General features: G+C 38.0%; 1 protein-coding gene across 3 annotated transcripts in view; it reads right to left on the reverse strand.

The window, feature by feature from the left end:
- XRCC4 (X-ray repair cross complementing 4) overlaps nt 1-22,500 on the reverse strand; it is a 189,089-nt gene that overhangs the window by 65,372 nt on the left and 101,217 nt on the right. The gene's annotated exons all lie outside the window — the stretch shown is intronic.

Here is a 22,500-nt window from a genome sequence, read left to right on the forward strand (position 1 = left end):
ATGTTCGTCTTTGCAGCATGCTGCATTTGTGCTAACTTCAGGTTGGAAAAGGGTCTCAGTTTTCTACTAAACATCTCAATCTAATCTTTCCCATGAAAACAAATTTTTCTCTTATGACCTATTAAAACCAAGCAGAATAAAAAATATTGACCTAAATGATTCAAAAAAACCTCTGCAATAAAGTTGACAATTTCTATTATGAGAATGTTTCTTTTAATAATACCAAGAAGGCGGCTTCTCATTCAGGCAGCCTAGAATGCAATCTTATGAATAGTAGTAGACTGGCTCATAGATAATGGGTGATCACCACAGACTTGGGTTTTTTTGGTTTTGTTTCTTTCTTTTTTTAAGCCAAACTACCTCTTAACTTAGAACTGCTAGTGAAAAGATGGCATACACTTGAAGCTCAAAATATCACGCATTACTGTAAGACTTTAAACACACACCCACTACTGCTGCCCAAAAATAATTCCCATTAATGAATTCATTTATAGTACTTGACTAAAAGCCAAAGAAAGCTTCAGCAAAATATTATTCATTGCACAACACAAAATCATTTGGAAAATGAGAGACAGTCTTGAACATAAACCTAGTTTTTCATTCTGAAAACCTTTTCTGCCTAAATTTCATCACCATTTTAAGAAAGTAAAGATCATTGACTTCTCATGGAATTAAATTTCTTACTTTGATATTATGTAATACAATACGAATGATTGTTATGACTTTGAGAAGAATAGTACCAATTTAAATATAGACAAGAGTATTGTTTGATGAAAGCCAGTTAATTAAACTACCTAACAAAACAAATGTTGATCAAAAAAAGGAAATGTTCCCAATATATAACATAACTTCTGCAGGTGAATAACTGCAAGAAACAAGATTGATAAGAAAGCAAGAAAGGGAATCATAGTTCAAGTACTAAAAGAATATTTGTGCTAAGAAGATTAAAAGACTTTAAATAAAACCTCTTTATGTATTTTTTTGTTGTTTGTTTTGAAGAGTGATATTATTTGGTGGGTAGAGGGAATTTTCAAATAAGAAAGGACATTCTAGAAAATAATTTAAACTGAAAACTAAAAATAGCTTTCACTGGTTTGGAAGAGTCAGGATGAAATTAAATCAATACAGTCCCATAACGTTGGGGGCCTGGAAACAGAAGATGCCTTTACTCTAATACAGAAAAATGCCAGAACCCATTCTCAAGACATTTGGTACACCACACCTTACATCCACACAGAACAGCACTGCCTCCTCCAACCTTTATTTTGACATACAGAAGTCAATTATTTAAAAAGAAATACCTTCCAATCTATCATATTCACTTTTCAGTCTGAAAAAAAATCCTGTCCACCTTCATTCTCTGTATATCATCACCTGTAATGGAAATTCTACAGCTTTGACTTACCTAATTATAAATGACAGTGCTGTACTCACTGAGAAAACAGAATCCAGCTCCTCTCAGTACAAGATCTATTCTCAATAAAGGACTAAAATCAATACTAAAAGCTTAGCTTTGCCATAAAAAAATATACAGGGAGCAAAGTAAGCAAAAAATGAGAAGCATTCCAAATTTGAGCAATCTGTTTGCCTACAATGACCTAACTTCACACAGATAGAAAACATACTCTCCATGTCCGAATTCCTGAAAGCTGTACTGCAAACAGGAAAAAAAGTAGTAGTTCATGAGATTTTACATATAGGAAACACAGTCACAGACTGTGCTGGTTTTGGCTGGGGTAGAGTTAATTTTCTTCATAGTAGCTGTGTTTTGGATTTGTGCTGAAAACAGTGTTGATTACACAGGGATGTTTTCGTTCCTGCTGAGGAGGGCTTACACACAGCTTCTCACCCCACCCCACCAGTGAGCAGGCTGGGGGGGCACAGGGAGTTGGGAGGGGACACGGCTGGGACAGCTGACCCCAACTGACCAAAGGGATATTCCATACCATATGACGTCATGCTCAGCACATAAAGCTGGAGGAAGAAGAAGGAAGAGGGGGACGTTTGGAGTGATGGCGTTTGTCTTCCCAAGTCACCGTTACGTGTGATGGAGCCCTGCTCCCCTGGAGATGGCTGAACACCTGCCTGCCCATGGGAAGGAGTGAAGGAATTCCTTGTTTTGCTTTGCTTGTGTGCACGGCTTTTGCTTTCCCTATTAAACTGTCTTTATCTCAACTCACGAGTTCTCTCACATTTACCCTTCCGATTCTCTCCTCCATCCCACCGTGGGGGTGTGAGCGAGCGGCTGTGTGGGGTTTAGTTGCCAGCTGGAGTTAAACCACAGACATAACTTTACTTCTCTTCACCTTGTTAGCATATATTTAAGATGTAACAAAGGATCCCCAAACTTGAACACTTCTGTTTAATTCATTCCTATCATCCAAAACATCTGGTAGAGCCGCTACACTTGCTTAGCTAAACTGTCCTGTGTAGGTCCTGATTAAAACCATGTACTCTAATAGTATTTTGCAAATGATCTCTTGCTGACTTTTAATGCAATATGGGTAAAAGCAGAACCTGGACCTTGTTATTTATAATTGAAAGACTACATCAGTGTTCTCATTTGCTTATATTTCCATCCTATTGGTAACTAACCTCAAGTGTATCGCATTTTTTTTCTTATCTTAAATACTGATCATTTGTTTCCCTTGATAAAATATTTTTTTCTCTCTCAATGTTTGTACTCCTCAGCATGCTAAGTTACATTAGAATGGGACGTGCCCTTTGCAAATATAGCCCTACAGCCACAGACCCCATGGCATTAGTCCCACTGCTTATAATGCACAGGATTGATTCGAGGTTAACCGGTCACTCCGGAAAAGGAAACACTGCAAAGGAACAAATATTTGAACACTGTACTGCTATCAGATTTATGTCATTGAATTATTAGGACATAACATGATAATTTAAAAACCAATCATCGATATCAAATGGATTCAAGGAACATTCACACTTCTGGCATATACCACCAAATAAAACGTATTCAGCATTGTAAACTTGCTTTGCTTACAATAAATTTGCAGCTATAAAAAAAAAATGCTTTATTTATTTTTGGATTGGAATGGAACAGGAAAGATTTATAGAGGACACAGGCATTTATCCTCAAGAAAAGGACTGGCCTTTATTTAAAATGATCTCCTATCCTGGAGATTTTATCAACAGCAGCACAGAAGTCTGCCAACTTTAACTTCTGTTCTGAATGAAAATTCACCTGATTCCTTTTTCTTCAGAGTAGTAAGGACTTACGAAAATTTGTGCAGGTTTTCAGATATTAATGCTATCATAGGTCCCCTAAATTCCGCCTAGAGCCCCCTGTAAACAAAACAGACTTTCCTGTTGCATTCTGCTTAACTCCAGGCAGCATGTGTTGCTCCATAGTTACTCCACTGAACTTTGAAGTTCTGCTGTCTCTCTTCAATGAAGCAGATGATTTAACTTAAAGTCAGTCCCTTGCTCAAGGATCTTGCCATTTTCTCTAGGATGGTTTCTTTGGGAAACAACCAGGCTGCACATACAATTACTGCCTCTCTGCTTCTGCCCTTGCACAGCATTGGTAGCAGATAAACTAGACTGAAAGAGGACAAAGCTGTCACAAAACGATCACCTAAAAAACACCAGAACTGCCTGTGACAGCTGCTCCCCAAGCCACGAAAGAAAAAAAAAGGGAGCAGAACTCACCACTTTAATCCTCGACTATAGTGTAACTTCAGTAATTACGTGGTTTTTCAATCTCAGCCTAATTCCTAAGGGATCACCATAGCTGATAATAATTAGCATCTCTTTGACATTCTCAGCAGAGAGTCTCCTAAATGAATAGGTATGGAAATGAACATGTCTCACTCATGTAGGCAATTCCTGCAAAGTAGGATTAAGTGATTCTTGACAGGCAATTTAGGAAACACCACTTCTAACTACGCTAAAGTTATCCTGTTTATATATACATTCTGGCCATAATCAGGCATTTTTCGTAAGAAATAAATCCATTTAGATCACTCAGAGATCCAAAATTAAACATCGGTATTTACGGTTCACGCATATGCTTCAGTGAAAGTAACAGGAACATGTCACTATTTTAATTTTAGGAAAACAGTTAGAACCAATCTCCGTTCCCTTTGTTCTGTTCTACTTTATATTTCATTCCTTGTATAAATTTGGGTTTACTGTACCATAATCCCCTGGGGCCTAAAGGCGGTTGAGACTGCAGTTCTATAAATTCTCTGTCAGTTAGTTATTAACGTTTATTTTTATAAAGAATATCTCCATGGGAAGTGTTTATGAAGACACATTTTAAAACAACTCCAGCAAAAAGTTTAGATCCAGCTATACAAAATTTATAAATTGTATCCAGTTCAGTAAGGAAGTTTACATTTCACCCTGCTAGAGGACTTACCACTGACAAACCATCCTAAGTCTTAACGTGTAAACTTTTCTATTTGTAAAGCCTATTCTTTTCCTAATGTCACCCTTTTTCAAAAGCTTTTTAAATACAATTTCTTTCTTTAATTAAAAAAGCTTATTTCAAACCTGCAGGGAAACTTATCAAGTTATAATAAAAAGCTGGTTGACATACAGTTTCCTTCTCAATGCTTATTTATTGGTGACCACTCAGGTGCTCATCTGTCACCAGTTCATATTGTCTTGAAACTAGATGGCAAAAAAAGTCAGGGTAAATTTGACAAGCCAAAACAACTTTAATCAGGGAGTATGAAAAAGTCTCTTTTCATATATCAAAATATCAGAGGGGAAAAAAGGAACGTATTTTTACAAATATCTGCAGAGACTCTGAAGGAGCTCATTGATTTTAATCATCAAAACCATATCTCTAATAGAAATCTCTCTTTTAAAAATACTTTGATATGGGATATTTCAATGAACCATATGTACTTCATCAGATGAGATATTAATTTTCAATAATCCATAATAAGGTGTGTTGTTAAAAATACTTTAGTAAAGCCATAATTCTAGGAAAGTCACTGGTTATAAACATTGTCAAAGGTTATGATTGATCAGTAACCCAGCGATCTTAAAAATTCTCACAGTATGCAGCTGAATACTGTATATTTGTAGTGTCTCCAGCCTCTAAAAATAAGTACGCCTTACAATACAAATAGAAAGCTTTATAATGAGCTCAAATCTTTCCTGACATAGGTCAGGTAGAGGCTCCATTATGAAGCAGTGAAAGCTAAGAGATTGCAATTTCGATATCCGAAATTTACTAACGATTAAAGTTGCTTTCTCTGCTTTATTTTTTATGGGTGCTTGACAGAAGCAACAGCAATGTTGGCGACTCAGATGCCGTGCTGGTTTTTGACTAGCCAAAGGCTGTTTGGTATTGAGTTAGGGGGCTCAGCAACAGCGTGCTCCAGCTTTCCAATGATCCACTGAAAGTCCAGATTTATTACATGCAGTTCCAGAAATCCTCTTCCATCTCTGACCCTCGAATCTTTTTGAAACTCTGTACTAATGCTGCCTGATGAGGCTAGTTTTTGTGTACCATGGTTGGATGCGCCGTCGTCTAGCACACCAGCACATCCTAGTTCAGGCAAGAGCATGTAAAAAGTCGTCGTCTGAAAAGGTTTAGATGAGCTCACTGTCCCGGGTGTGACTGTTTGCTGGAGTCATTCTCTGGACTCCCTTAATGTCCTATTTGGATCATCTGTACCACCCAGGGTGGAGGTAGGAGGCTTCTGAACAGCGTCCCCGGGAGACATTAAACAGCATGCAGGTCAAGCAAACAAAACAACAAAACAGACAGATGGAAGAATTAAAAACATGAAGCTAAGAAAAGCTTTGGAAAAAATTTTTGGGCCATGACCTTTTGATTCAATGTGAGGTAGTGGAGCCTAGAGTCATTTCTCACCGGGCATGTAAAATGTATACCTCATGCCTGGAATTCCAACTGGCATCATTTTTGCTCTAAACTTTTCTGATGTCTAAAGTTTATGTTGCTAAGCCCACCCAGCTGATCCAGGCCCTTGCACTGACAGATGGGCTTCCAAGTATCACCTCTAAGGTTACCCCATATGTCAGACAATACTTATTATTGTGCCTAACCCTGCCTGTGTGGATGTGGAGCCTTACATTGGAAAGCCAGTCCTAAAGAAAATTTTGAATAATGGTAATTATATTACTCACCGATTTCAAATCAGTAAGAGATTATTTTGTTAACCTTTATGTAAAATGGTCACCTGTAATGCTATTTAGAATGTGAAGATAAAGCAGCGTAGCTATTTATGAGCACTTTGAAAAGGGGCTTCTGAATTAATACTAACAGCAAGTCACAAACCCCTCGGGCATGCATTCGTAAGAACTATAGCTACTCCTGTACTAACTTCTTCACTCAAAATCACTCTCTCTTGGATGGTGAAATATATAACAGTGACTGAAAAGATCTGTAAACAATAAAGCCTTTTGACTTTTTATATTTATTTTTTATTTCTTGGATAAAGCGCTGGGTTGTCCTTGTGCTTGAATAGTCTTTAGATTATCTAGTCTGCCTCCTGGAAATGTACATAAAAGCTAGCTGGTTTAGAAGATCATCATCTTGACACACATATTTTATTCACTAAGAACCCCGCAGGGACCATGAGGCCAGAGGGATCTGCCTCTGTGTACTGAAGGTAGTCTTGAAAACCAAGTGTGAGCTGCACTACCCAGTGCCCTGCAGTCGCACCATAGTGCTTTGAAATAGCTGGATCTTAGGCTCTTACGCCACGAGAATTCTTTCTTTCCCCATTAAACCATTTTTGAGGAAATCAATACAACTCAAGGGAAGCCACAGGCTGCAATAACTCTGGAAAATGTATGTTTTCATAATGATGGCATTTTATGGTGGATAAATTACTAACCTCTCCCAATAACTTTATTGTGTGGTATCTTCTAAGCTGCCTTAAGATTTTTTCCAATTATATTATAAATTCAGTTTTTTGGGGTATAGATATTTCTACTTCAGTTTGAGCAAACGTTTCAGGTGGAAAAATCTAAAATAAAAATCTATTTAAACAAGAGCTTTGCCTGCCCATATTTCACTATATATTAGTAAGGAAGTACAATAATGTTTAAACAAATATTACATTCAGATCAGAAGCTATTTTGCTACTTATATTATTTATATAGCAACATAAATATGTGGTCTTATGTTTCTTTGAGAGACAAAAAGACAGATTGCAAGCTTTAGAATAATTTACTCTAAAAGTTAGTGACACAAGCACTATGTCCCTTCATAAAGATATGCAATTTTAACCTTGGAACACAAACCAGCTACATTAAAACTGTCCTTACATGTGAACATACATAATTAATGATTGGATAGAGCCTAATCATTCAAAATTTCATCATCAAAGGAAAAATGTTGAGAAAGCATTAAATGAGTAAAAAGGAAATGGAGCATCTCCTGCAGTTTATATACATCACTAACAATGGTATTGGAAGCAGTCAAGGGTGGCTGCTTACTCAGAAAGATACTAACATGCTTTTTACCTCTAGTTCCCCAATTTTAATTCTGTCTATGGTTGTGGTAAATAAAAGTTACCACTACTAGTGGCTGTTTTGTAGTTAGTGTGAAATAATTTAATTTCATCACGCTCCTAGGGAACATTTATTACTTGCCGATATTCGAGTAAGACTTGGGTACCTAAGCACAAATAAAATCTTCTGGAACCTATAAGCAGAAGTTAAGTTTAATAATTTTTTCCCAACCCCACAATCTTGGCACCCCATACTACCAATAATTTTCTGAGGATCAAAGTTATTCAACATTCACGATCCTGCACTGCATTCAGGGGGACATGGGATCTGTTCCTGATCCTACCACTGACCTTGATGAATATCCACGCTTTGGTTCCTTGTGTGTCAACCATGAGTAATATTTACTTGACTTTATAAAATACCTTGACACTGAGGAATGAAAAGGATCACACAAGCCAGGTCCAAAGTATAGAGGCACCTCTGTAAAGGTAAGAGCAGCTAAGAGGTATTATTACTCCCGCACACACCAGTTATGTGCATGGGCGTAGGGACTCTGGAGGATGGAGAGGGCAGGGAGGCCAATCCTCTGTGGAGGAAATGGTGAGTCTTGGGGTGGGTACGCATGAGGAAAGGGCCAGTTTTGTCAAGCAAGGCTCAGTCACAAATAAGCTTGGGATCTGACAGCCCAGTGAGCCACTCTGATGGCCAATATGATTCCTCAGCATGTGGAAGATTATAAAGTGTTATTGTAATCTTCCAATCAATGTGGATAGAAAACAGTTGAAAGAATAAAGCCTAATTAATACAATCAAACAGTACTACTGACAGGATCAAAGGTCATGTCAATATTATAAGCCGTGTAATTAAGAAAATAAATTTAGACACTCATGGATCAAAACTGTGGGGTTTTTGTTTTGTTTGTTTGGTTTTTTTAATTTTTATTTTGATTTAAAGTAAACCTTCTAAATAGTAAACCGCTGCCCGAAGTATTCAATGTCTTGACTACTGAAGTGAAAAACTGGCAAGTCAGAGGTGACTTCAGAAAAGCCCATGCATCCTCTGGGCTTCAGTGATGATTACCAAAAATTTTGGGTGAAGCCCATAAGATTTAGTACTGCCTTCTTTTCTATCTAGTCCCCTCTCCTCTTTCTGCCTTCAGCAAAGTTTAAGACCTCCTTTGCTGAAAGAAGGTCATTGCCCAGAAAGTGACTATACAAGGTCCTTGACAGAATTATAACAAAGTCCGAACCCATTGCTTCTGAAAGATTGTTTCATGAGAAGCTTGTGCCCTTTCCAAATAACCTTGCTACAGAAGGGATTTTTAGAATACTTATATTGTGATTTTTGTATGTATTTTTCCAGATTTAATATGCTTTAGATCTTATATTTCTGTATAACCAGCTGACATACTTCCAAACTCTGGCATGCATTTTCTTATGTTTGCTGTGAAATAAGCAAGCTGACCTGACATCTCAAATGTCATTCACCAGGAACAAAGTTCTACCATTAGCTTTCTGGACACATTTATTTCTATTGAAATTAATATAAAACCTCCACTAAATAAAAGACATACCATGAATATTATCCACAAATTGCTGTTAGCTACCTGCTTTTTTCATACAGTGTTTCTAAAAGGCTTTTCATGCTGTGAATTTAAAGATAGCATTTAAGATGTCATTATGGCATGTCTTTATATACAGCTACCATTAAGATCTTTATAATGGATTCAGAAGTGATGAACATAGAAGGTGCACGTGTCTCAGTCAGACAGGACATTAACGTTTTTATGGCAGATGCACTGGCACAATTTCAATCAACGTCACAGGATAATTTTGCTGTGGGAAATGCTACAGGTAATTTTGGTTACTTTAAGAGGTTCTGAGAATATATTTAAAGAAATTTAAAGATCTCAATAAGTACTTTGAGAGCAGCAATACATTAATATTTATTATAACATTTACTGAGCAATGAACATGAAATCTGATCATGTACAAGACATTAATATATGGCGAACAAAAAATTATCAATCAGCATGTCTCAATCAGAATCAAGAGGCTGGTTTAATCTAAAACAACTTCTATTTAGATGCTTTTAAACACTTACAATGCAGTCCGTAAGACACATACATAGCACAATTTTAACTTTTACTCATCATTTATTATTCCTTGTGACTGGATCATAAAACATGATAGGACTCAAGACCTGCGTTTACTTTCTGACCTGGGTTATTTTTCTTCATCTGGTCCCTGGACATCTGCAAGGCTCTCCTGATCTGGCTGGGTTGTACACATGTGCAAAGGTCACCACTAACAGACCACAGCTGAAGACGTAGTTAGAAAGGAGCTCAACTTCAGAAGCTTTAACCTACATCATGAAACGGTCTATGAAACACGTTGCTATTGGCAAGCTGGACGATATTCAGGGAAATTTTAAAGGGTAATGGTGAAAATGAATGGCAAAAGACCATGGCAAATAGCCTGGCCCCAAGCTAATCAGACAATAGAGATGCACAGCCAGGATGCAAGATGAAGTAATTGTGTGGTGTGATGGTAAGAGTCACAGCCGGACTCGTTATACAGAACTGGCTTTGTTCCCCTGGGATCCACTAACTCTGGGATAGTCTTTCCATATGGCAAAAACTCCACTCCTCAGTAAGAAAAAACAGGATCACGCCCTGAGCTGTGCTAATGTTCCATGTATCCTTCCCCAGCCAATGTCCCTACGAGTCACCAGGGCCAAAAGGCACCACGCAAATTCTTTATTAAAATGGGAATGACAGGTTTTTGATTACCTAAATCACCAAACCCACTTGAAACACAAACCAACATGTGTTCAAGCCTAGGAAACATACTATTTTCTTCTGATAAAGAATCTTACTACGAAGCCTTTCTGATATTCAGACTAGTCTTTTGCAGTGTGCAGCAGCCTGAGAATTACTTAAGGGTAGAACATAGCTTGGACTGGCAAAGTTTCATGCAGTTCCTCTACCCCTCCATCAACATGCAGTGATTCTAAAAAAAAAAAAAGGGATATCTATATATAGGGATAATTTATAGTTGCTTAATATTTTATGCAAGCTCAAAATGTCCATATGGAAGAAGAAAATACTTTTCTATATTTAATGTATTTTGTAAATTCATTACACTGGGAAATTCTCACGCATCACCTTTACCACCAAGAATTCATTTAAATTATTAAGGCCCTGTGGAGGTTTAAACACTTCCTCACATTCCTTCAAAACAACAGTCACTGTAATGGTAAGGTGGTTTCATTACAAAAAGTAATACAGTCTCCCTGTAACTAAAGAAAGCTTAGAGAAAATGGGATTTAAATACATAGGGTGTAAATACTGCTTTCCCCACCACAACACAACTCAAGCCTAAGCTACAGACACTGAGTTTATCAGAATAGCACTCCAGAAGATCAGTGAAGTATAGCGGCCAAAAAACCTCCTTTATACAGGGAAAAAACACAAATATGTGTGCAGATCATTCAGTATAACTGCAAAGAAATGCATGGAGATTAATTATTTCATCTATTCTATTCTATCTGCAAGAAAAGTAACTTTGATCATCTGTGAAGTAAAAGAGGTGGTGAAAAGGCAGCATGGCAACATTGATCTTACAAGAGAACAGCGAAGGCATCCAAAAATGAATTCAGCAAATGGCAATGGCAGATTAAAAACTTTTGCTTAACTAATGGTTCCAAAAACTGCTCCCACACTTTTAAAGAAACAGGAATAAATGACATATACACTGCTTGAAAGTAAGAAAAAAACCCAGTAGGCTAGAACCAGCAGACAATTTAATAGACTGATTTAGACTGAAAAGAGTTTTTCCTCTGGCACCTTGCTGCAGGGAGAATATGAAGGGATGATCACTGTGATATAAACCACATACTAAATTCTAGTGATGAAATACTATAAAAACATGATGTCTTCAAAGAAGGAATGTTAGTGGGTTATTTCCAGCAAAATTTACTGAAGATGTTAGAAAGCATGCATGATTTTATAATGACATTTTCTGAAGAACCAAGAGAAAAAAAGTGTTTCAGGCTACAAAGACTTACAGAATTAAGTTCACTAACAGTAAAATCAGAATAAGGTCACTAAGTTAAGTGGCTGATGTGTGGGATGACAGAAAGCCATAACAAGGTTCTATAAGCAGAAAATATTGTATCATTTGATTTTTGACTCTTTCCAAGAAAAAAAGAAATGTATAACAGAGAATCTTGGTATCATATTTTCTCACACTACAGGCTACATCTTACAAGTACTCCAGCTATCTTAAATAGTACTATATCTGACAGCTTGATTCTTAGAAATAATAATGTTGATATTATTTAATGCTAGAATTTTTGCCTTTAATTAATATTGTTTCTAACCATCATAATACTTGTCTAAAAAGATGTTTGAGAACCTGTAATTTTCTTTTATTGGAATGGATTAATCATTATTATACTGCTATATATGACTTAAAAAAATAACTAAAATCACACAGAGCTCCAAATCAGACATTTAAAAAAATGTTTTCTTTCCTTGTTTGATCAAGTTTAACGAGGGAAGTCTTCACAGTACTGTCCTCAGTCCCACGGTCGCTGGTACTGACTGTTATTTTGGCAGCATGCCTCCCAGGAAGACCAGCTCTGATTAGACTACTTGTGGAGGAGAATAGTATGCAGAAGAGTAAAAAATGTCAGAATAAAGTTCAAAAGCAGAGAAAGATACAGCTAATCTTTGCCCATGTATACCCTGTTGTGCACAACACCCTCTTTGTTGATCAACAAAAAACACATTAAAACACCCAGGACTGGGCACAAAATACTAATGTGAATAACGGCTGTTGAGATGACTAGCACTTTTATTACATATTCAGAATTGAACATTCTGGCCAGAAACCGAGCCAGAATAAACCAGAGTAGCCTCTCTGGAAGTTAATGGAACTATAATGAATTACACCAATTGAGAATTCAGAGTATTATTCTGGGATAGCTTGCTGGTGAAATACGTAAAACAAAGCAAAAGACTAATTGCATGCTGAGCATGAACACAGTCATTTTAAATTGTATTTCCTGAAAAGGCAGCTGAGTAATATAATTACCTGAGAAACACCTGGAATCCTTCTTGACCATTTTTTCTCTGGTAAAAGCTGTACATAGTAATTTTGTCCTTTTTTTTTTTAAATTATACAAAAGGGTTTACAGTCGATTCCACTTTTCTTTCTCCACAAGCTCTGAATTAGCAAGGAAAAAAGCATCACCATGACTATCCTGTAAAACATTCAGTTTTAACTCGTTAACACACCATAGCTATCCCGGAATATGACATTCCATTTGATACAATAAATCTTTCCCGACCTCAGAAAAGTCAAACAGAGTTGCGTGGCCAGACGCGTCTGAGGAGGACACTCCCAGATGCTACGACAGGCTCCAAGCCCATGCGGCTAGCTGGTCCCCGATTGCTGCTAGCCCGCACAGTCGCGTACCAAGGTGGTCATTTCAGAGCCTCTTATTTTGGTGGCATAAAAAGGGAAATGCTATGTACCTTCATGATTTAGTCTCAGTAGTCTTTACTACAAAAACACCTGTTATTCTCGCTAAAACTATTTTTACTAATAACAAGAACTGTGTTGATCTTGTTATCCAAGGATACCTAAGGAAAATAAAGCCACCCCCTCTTTACCAGAAACTGCGTTCAGAACCTTTCCTACCATAAATCACTCCGAGAGTTCAGCGGTTCAAAGTGCTGCTTTCTCCCAGACAAGGATTTTAAAGTTCCTCAGATTCATGTGCAACAAGGGGATGATTTATTCCGAGATGCGGCCGCAAATTAAAGTGTCAGTGTATTTCTGAATGGCAACAGCAGCAGCATGGGTCCAGCCTGAGTAATCGGGAGACAGAGGCAGTTCAACTCTGAGACACCAGACTTCTGGAAGGAAGAGTTTGTTTTTTGTTTTGCCTTCTAGTTTCCTTCCCCAGACACAGGATACAGATATATGGCACAGGTCAGGGTTAAGACACCGTCACTGAGATAAGGGTCAAGACTGACTAAACCAATGGCTACTGTTAAGAAATGTGATTTCACTTTTCTCCTGTACTAGAGTATTTTAACAAGCCACATTAAAGAGAGGGGGATGAAGCGGGAAATAGCTTACACTCACCTAGAAGCAGTGCCACTTTTTCCTGTCTAACATCCCCTTTTGTAAAAAAAAATAAAATGAAAATGCGACTTGATCTGTCCTTTACCCTTACTACTCCCTGCTGCAGAAAGATGGAGTGGCACCGAGTGCAACAGGCACGGTTCCTTCCTTCAAGCTCATAAAAGAGCTGCAAAATCCCTAATCTGTACCACAAATTCATTACCTTGTCTCCCACCAGAAGACAGGAACTGTGGTCCCCCCTTGCCCTGCTAAGGCACATCTCCCCCAGACGGTGCGGTCTCCCCGTGCCCAAGCCTCTCCTTCCAGCTGAACAGACTTGCTGACAGACGGTCTCCTGCCCAGAGGGAATTTACCAGTGAGTTATTTTAAGGCAACTTTGCATTGTTTATGGAGAGAAAATTCTCCTCAGTAGGCCAGAGACACAACCCTACTCGGCCAGTTGCTTTAGAAAACTATTTAAAGTAATGTATTTTAGCCATAAAATATAAACACCTCCTGAAAGTGCCTGCTTATCTGGATGGTCAGTACAGCTCTTCAATGTCTATGCCACTTCAAAGAACAGAGGAACATTTGCGGAGTTGGCCTTTCTCTGTGCATAAAAGTAACTTCAATCCCCTAACATCAGCCAAACCTCACAAGCAAGGCATACATTGAGGGATGATATACTACTTACAATGGGATGACTGTATTTCTTCTACCCTTAGTTATCATCTCTTGGGGGATAAGCAGGGAAGCAATAAATCAGCTCCTCTCCTTAGCTCTCCAAAGCTTAATGACTACCTCCTCAAAGGTCCAGCATGAGGTGGAAAAGACTCTCCTTCTCTCAAGATACAGTGGGAATGATGCTTCTTCCCAAAGTAACGTATGATTTTCCGCCTATTATTTTCCTAGATTATCAAAATCTAATTACGCTACAAAGCTAATCAGGAAGTTCTCGGACATTTAAACAGCTTTTTGATGTTCACATGCCTAGAAAGCAGCTTTTTTTTTCACTAGGCAGTTCCTTAACCAAGTGTTGTAACAGAGTAAAGAATAAACCACCAGTAAGCAGTTCAACAGCCTAGAAAGTAATATAATTCACTCACACAAGCGCACAAACGAAAGGCCAATCACAGTTTTGACCTTGCTGATGTTTTGTGAAAATGACTGACATCAATCTCATGGTCCAAGTATCTTAAGGACAGCTTGAAAGCACTCATAGCCCTTAAAAATTCTCCAGTGAGAATCTTCTAATCCTTGCCCTGTTTCACAGGCAAGAGACTCCCGACATGACAGGACTCATGATAGAGATCTGATTCTACCCTTGGTCTGATGTAGTCAATGTCATCAGCCTGCAATAATTGGGGTCAGCTGCTCAGTGTAATGGTTAGCTGTGCAACACCTTTCATTTCCTTCTCAAAAAAATCCGTTTAGATGCAGGCAGGTGGGAAATCGAAGATCACATTTCCACCACTTATGACCCACTTCCATCTCTGATCACAGGGAAAAGACAGATGTATTCATGTCACAAGTGCCAAAAATCTTTATCAAGTCCTTGGTGGCCAGAAGCACTTTCTACATCTCCCTAAAAGCTATAAGCCTCAACTGTTTCTTGGATATATAAACGAGAAATTCCAAAAAGAAAACAGCTCTCTGATCCCCACTTTGATGAAAAGATAAAACATGCTCATATGAGAAGCTCCATCTGCAAAAGCTAAGTGCACAATAGAAGCCTATCCCTCCTGGGCACACAGAGAGGATGTGTATTTAATTTTCTTCCATATCTTGATGGCAACGTGTGCTTGTTTAGTGATTTGTTAATATTCTCAGGGCTTACAAACATTTGGCAGAACACGTGCCTAAATTTCACTGATTAATGATATGGTTTTAAACATGGGGGGACATAAAAAAACAACAAAGTAAAATAAAAATAGGCCACATCATATGAAAATGAATGACAGCACAGTGTAGTGATTGAAAACTCATTTAATCTAAAGGTCCATCTGCATTTTACATCTATCCAAAAATTCCCAAGTTTCTCATCTTCTCTATAATTCAACGTCAGCAGTGGAGCTGCTCTGTCAGTTCAGCTTTCTACACAGGCTCAAAGCCTTAGCTATCAACCAATTCAATATAAAAACAACTGTAGCTATATTTGTCCAAAGCGATTGTATTTCAACAGCCATAACTACCAAAAAGCTAAGCAGACGTTTGCCTAACTTACCATCACCCTTCCCCTGCCATTAAATCAACAGCCAAAGGCATTCAATTAGATCAGCAGTAAAGTCACTTCTGTTCCTGCGCCATTGGCTCAAAAATTGACCATTCATACTTTTTTCTCCTTTCTCCTCTATTTGCCCCCAAATCTTTTGACTTTCTTGCACAGAGGATACTCTTCAGTGGTGTTCTTCCTCTGCTTATGAGGCGTGTGATATATCTCCTTTGACCCCTATGGCTGCGTACTTGCATTGCTTTGCAGTAAGCCAACTGGCCACTTCAATAACATTCCTGAAAATCCACCACTTAGTTCTTACGTGCTACTCTAACACACTGAAGACAAGAGTTTTAACTAATATAAATCTGTAATAAATATCTAAAAGACGTGTAGATGTGGCACTTAGGGACATGGTTTAGTGGGACTTGGCAGTGTTAGGTTTATGGTTGTACTCGATGATCTTAAGGGTCTTTTCCAACCTAAATGATTCTATGATTCTGTAAATTACTACTCAGTTACCTGAGCATCTGGCTCTAATAATTCTGCCAAAGTCCTAAAGTCAATGGTTAAGTTGGGTGCTGTATCCCCATGATAACTCACCTATTAACAATATGAATTTCTTTTAAGGAATAAGGCTAAGCTATGCCAGTGAGAATTTTCTCTTTAGAATCAAGGCAGGTGACAACACTTGAGTTAACTTTTTTGCTGAACAGAACCAAAACTAAATCAGATACAATTTACAAGCAGCTTCAACTAGAGGACAAGTATCAACATGTTTTTAATCTTCTGCATAAAGGAACATTTCTCAGCGAGCAGACGCACAAACAAGCAGCAGTGTTTTGCAGGGACGTTTATTAAGCACACCTTGCTACATGGTTTAAAACAAGTGAGCACTGAGAATTGTGACTCAGATTTGCTGTTGTCAAGTGAGGAAATCAGGGAACTGAGTCTTCAGGCAGCCTACAACCAGTCTCAGTTAAAGCAAACTGTGAGTAAGTGAGAGACCTTCGCCAAGGAACAAGTAATGGACTGAATGCTCCTAATGCTCATTTGAACCAAGGAGCAGTGTTTGAATAAGCTCTGGATGAGGATTCATCTTTGGATACAGGTGAAAGCTGATTCCAAACAATTAATGCAAGTGACATTTCACAGCAAACGGAGAGGCAGGTGATTTTTGTCACACGAAAGCCCTTGTTACTAAGCTTTGTTTAGCACTAGAACTAAACATAAAATGAACTGTTATATGCTGCGTTGCAATTACACTCCAAGAGAAGCAGCCAGGTAAAAACCATACGCATTGGAGATCTACACACAATTCTGTTTTGTGGATTTTGAAGGATTTTTTAAAAACAAATTGGCCAAGAAAATTATTTATTACCCAGTACCCTGTTCATATTGTACATCCATTTTTTTCTTTCCCATAACAATATGGTGTTTCTGGAAATCGCAATAAAAAATGCACAAACCTTTCACATTTAGAAAACAGGAGTCATTGGAAGCCAAGAACAAAGAATCTCAATTAACAAAGGACATCCACTGGTTCGAAAATGCAACTGCTTTGGAAAAACAGCATTTCCATGAGATTTTTCCAAGGTTGCCCGTGGGGTTCTCTGCTTTGAACACTCCTCCTTACTGCACACAACCTAGCAGTTAGATTCTCTGTCATATAATGTTGCGTATGCTGTTTCAAATATGAAGGCATACCTTTTGCTATCTGCTTCATTTACATTCCCCTTAGCATAAACTGATCAATGATGCAAGAAGCCAGTGTCTCACTTCTCAGAGACACGTCCCAAATCTTCTCCCTTTTGCTGTGAGACATATTCCTTCCATGTCTCCTGGGCCACGGGGCAACTTCAGGGAAGTGACTAAGTGTTTTATAATGTGCTTTCTCTCTTCACCTCTTAAAGAAAAAAGACAGAGCAGTGAAGTTTTCACCTTCATCAAAATTCTGAAAGTCTTGTTTGAATTTAAAGATTGCATATAAAAGGTTTTGATGCTTTCAGCAGGAATGATGAGCTACTAGTGAACCATATAGTTAATGATACTGTTTCCTAAAACAGACCAAGTTTCATGTGTAACTAAATAAGTTAATATTTGGTGAGGTGTAATGAAGTAAACTACTTTCGAGTAGGGAATAGACAGCTTTATTTTGCATTTAAGTTTTTGCCTATTTTCTTTTAAATTACTTTACTGTCTTCAGCAAATGACCTGCATTCACAAAACATGGAAATGATAGAACAAAATTGAAATAACTTTAATCAACTGAGAGGGCGACTGAGAATGAGCCAACATCACCCTTATGCAAGAACTCCTGGAGGTTACAAACAGGTTAACCCCTTTGTTTCACATAGTGTTTCTCAACTCCTACTCCAAAGCCTTCCGATTGCCTGCCTCATATGTTTCCCAGGAAAGGTCTTAAGGAAATTGCTGGCAATCAGATACTCATGACCTGACCCTTCTCTCCCAGGAACCTAAGTAATGAATATCCTTGTGAGAATTCAACTCATGGCTACAGATTAAAGAGCTATTTTTTCCTGACTGAGACAACAGTTCACAGTATGGCTGATCCCAAACAAGCGCTGCTTTTGCCTTACTGAATTGGAGACAGTTGCAGTTTGTAGGATCAGCAGATGGAAATCTAGGGAAAGCACTGTATAAGCAGAAACAATAGTTTAGCAGGTAAACAGAGCTGGAAGATCTAAAGTCTCAGCTGCTGGAGCAGAGCTGAGCTTAACAGCCAACGCACTGCTGGAAGGTGTTCTCCTGCAAGTTGAGTTCACGCCTCTATTTGAAACAAATAGGTTCCTTACAGACACAAATATTAATTTACTGCCATGAATGTATTAACTAATGACAAGGCTGTAGGCAAAAGAAGATGCATGGTGAGAGGAGGATGAGGAAAACGAACATGGTGGCATGTATAAAAATTACACAAAATGCTCCTCTGATTTGCAAAAAGGTGGTGGTGGTGAATACAAACCAGTATTTTACTGTCAAAAGCATACATAACAGGGATTTCTGCAGTATCAGCAGTTTTCTCTAGTAATCTACAGACCTCAGATCTGAGTAAGAAAAGTTACACCAACGTAAAACACTGGTGTTACATGCAGCTTATCTCCTTATTTTCCTGCATTCTACATTTTTCCCCACTCAGTTCCTCCTCCCCACCTCTGTTACTGTTCTCCCCACTCAGGCCATACTGTTTTCTGAAGATGGCCAAAACTGAACACAACAGCCTGCTCTGCAGAAGCTTGAGCATAAGAGATTTGAGATTTTTGGTCTTGCTTGAATTGGTTGCATGCAATAACCTTCCAAGCTGTCGACTGCTTAATTAATGAAATCATGGAAGTTATTTTGGTCATTCTTGAAACTTCACATTATTAGCTACCAGCACAGTTGCCAATGAGATGCTTATTCACTTTTGTGCTAAGAAAGTTTAATATTTTTACTAAATAAAAAATAAACTCTCCTCCTCTCAATCTAAACAAAGGGATGCCCTGGCAATAAAGTGGGAGGCATTTGAAATCGGCATAGTAAACTGGTCTTCTGCCACAGACATCAATACCGCACACTAATTTGTTTTGGTTCTGTTTTTCAAATGATTGAGGCAGCGAGGTGGTTAAGAGAGGCTAAGAAATACTATCATGGAATAACTGGCAATTTTTAGTTTTTATTATATTCTTAATATATTCCAAAATACTGGTACATATAAACACGTTAATGTAACTTTTTCATTTTAATTATGCTAATTTTGGACACAGTTGATACCTACACAAAGGGCTAAGTCTATATATTAATCCACATTCCTTAAAAAAAGACAGTTAAAAATGGGCACCCATTTTAATTTCTATTTAGATATCCAAATGTATGCACAAATTTTCTAAAACAACGGGTATCGAGCAGCCCACTGAGTACCCAAATTTTGTTTGTATGAAAAGAGTGATAATGTGTCTTTTCACATGCTGACAGAATTGGTAATGAGTTATAAATGAGCTACTAATGACATTTTTATAAGCTACAAGGGAAGAAAAGGTTAGCAGCTTGACTACAGGGATACCATCTTGGGAAAGGTGAATTACCAGGTTCAAATTTGCGAAGAATACAAAAGAAGGCCAGTCATTTCAGTATGATGATTAGTCCCAGGTGATCAAGATCACACCTACTAACTGCTGTCTCACAGGAATAGGAGAAAAGCTGTCACTAGGTAAAGACTTGTGAAGTGGAGATGAAAAGTGCAGAAAGACTAATCCATCTCTGATCATGCTTTTATTTAAATCTACCCTTTTAAAGAAAAGTTAGATCTTTAGCTTCTAAGACAGGGGAGTAATATTCAGGATGCACAGACCCATATCATCATTTTATCTGAACACACAGCTTTCAGATAGAGATTTAATCTAACTACAGTAAAAACGATTCTGTTTCAGAACATATACTGCAAAATACTAGAGGGTGGGTTTTGCACCTGTCTTCCTATACGTATGTAAAGCTCTGATCCTCATGAATTGCCATTTTGCTCTTTACAGAGGGTTAGCAATTGTCACATTATATGTGTCATGGCAGAGTAAAATAAATCAAACGTATACAAACAACTGTGTAAATAAAATGAGGCATTTTTAAGCATGAGGAAATAAATCCTCTCCCTGTTTCAGATATGTTGGGTTCTAGTTTCCACCCAATTAAAAAAAGCAGATGACAGAGTTTATGATACATTTGATTTGGCATTACATCTTTTGTTCCCTTTAATTTATACAGTAAGTCAAAAAACTAATAAGATGCTGCTGACAGCTCCAGTTTTGAAAATGTCTCTCCTCCATCAGGTCACATGTGAGTAAGCTGTCTTTTAGAGTGTGTAACTTAACGTTTGATCTCTTTGAACACAGGCTTTGTTCAAGCTTCTTTATGACATCACTTGGCCTGTTGTACGTAATGGAGCATAAACCAACAAGCTCAGGTTAATCTTCAAAAACAAGCAGAGAACATAGCGAGACGCATTATAAAAACAGAATAATAATTATAGACGTCATTTGCCTATTGTCTCTGAATTATTTTAAAGACATTTTTTTCCCTTCCAAGTTTTACAAATGCCTAATATTCTACATGAAACGTGTGTATGCGATGTATGTAGTGTTATGCAGATTGAGGAAAAGGGTCCTGGAGGAGAGCCTTTCATCCTGAAGATGAAAAGGAACTTCTCAGCTTTCCAGCACAACACTCAATAAAAAACTGCTTTCCAAGAAATCTCGCATCGCCAAATGATTTCTGTGGAATTTGTCTATCAGTTAGAGCTATCATCTAGGGTTTCTATCAATTAAAGCAACTTTTTTCTAATACAATTTTATCACCTCACCCTCAATATCTTTTAGATTCATCTATCTGCTATTTTAAGAATAAAAGCTAAAGGACAAATAGGAAAGTGATTTTATGACAGCACCTATTACATGAGATGGACATAAACAACAAAAATATCCAGCAAAATAAGCAGGATAGAAGAGGAGAGAAGGAGGGAAGAAGTAAAAAACCCAAAAACCCAAACACAAAAAGTTTAGGGAGTTACATTCGTAACTTTTAGCTCACAGAGCAGAGGGATTTCCTTCTTAATCAAAGGCTTTTTGAAGGATTAAAAGAAAATAAAATCCTTTTCTATTATTTTTTTATGTAGTATGAAGATTTTGACATTTAGATGTAAACTAGGTTTCCAATCAAGTATTCACTGGGTTTGGAGGAACAAAAAAGGGCTACCGAAAGCAAACCCAAACAGGGAAATCTTAAATCTAGCAAAGACCTGCCAGACTCACAGTGTAAAGTCCAGCTGAGAAAATTTCAAGTTAAAATCAAGGATGCATGCTTTAACCTGGAAAAGTAATAAATCAAGGAAACAACCATAGGTTATAGTGCAATCTTCAGAAACCCAGCTTTTAATCAAGATAGGCTGTTTGCTCGAATGAGACATTGTAATACAGTTGGGAAGTAATTAAGATAATTATTACAGTGAATGTTACACAGGTGGCCAGAGTAAATGGCCTTTCAGCATTTTGTCAGAGCAAAAGCAACATTCAAAATTCAGAAATGGAAGCTTGTTACTTCCAAGAGGGGGGAAGAAGGAGGAGGAAAAAAAAAGAGGAAAAGGGGGAAAAGAGAAGGGGGGAAAAGAGAAGGGGGGAAAAGAGAAGGGGGGAAAAGAGAAGGGGGGAAAAGAGAAGGGGGGAAAAGAGAAGGGGGGAAAAGAGAAGGGGGGAAAAGAGAAGGGGGGAAAAGAGAAAGGGGGAAAAGAGAAAGGGGGAAAAGAGAAAGGGGGAAAAGAGAAAGGGGGAAAAGAGAAAGGGGGAAAAGAGAAAGGGGGAAAAGAGAAAGGGGGAAAAGAGAAAGGGGGAAAAGAGAAAGGGGGAAAAGAGAAAGGGGGAAAAGAGAAAGGGGGAAAAGAGAAAGGGGGAAAAGAGAAAGGAGTCTGGCTCAGTTTCACCTTTCCAAAATAACCTCCAGGAAAAGTAAAACTCTGACTGTACCTTCCGAAGAACCAGTTTGTGACTTGCAACTGAAAGAATTGTTTAGAGCAGGCATGTGGCATGAAGTTCATAATGAAACTGTATGATAGAGCGGTTTCATTGGCAGGTTTGCACAGATGAAAATAAAGCCCTGCTGTCACTATATATTGCATTCGGTAACTTCTGTTGTCCATAA

Source organism: Calonectris borealis, chromosome Z (assembly GCF_964195595.1).
Source record: "Calonectris borealis chromosome Z, bCalBor7.hap1.2, whole genome shotgun sequence".
Taxonomy (NCBI): domain Eukaryota; kingdom Metazoa; phylum Chordata; class Aves; order Procellariiformes; family Procellariidae; genus Calonectris; species Calonectris borealis.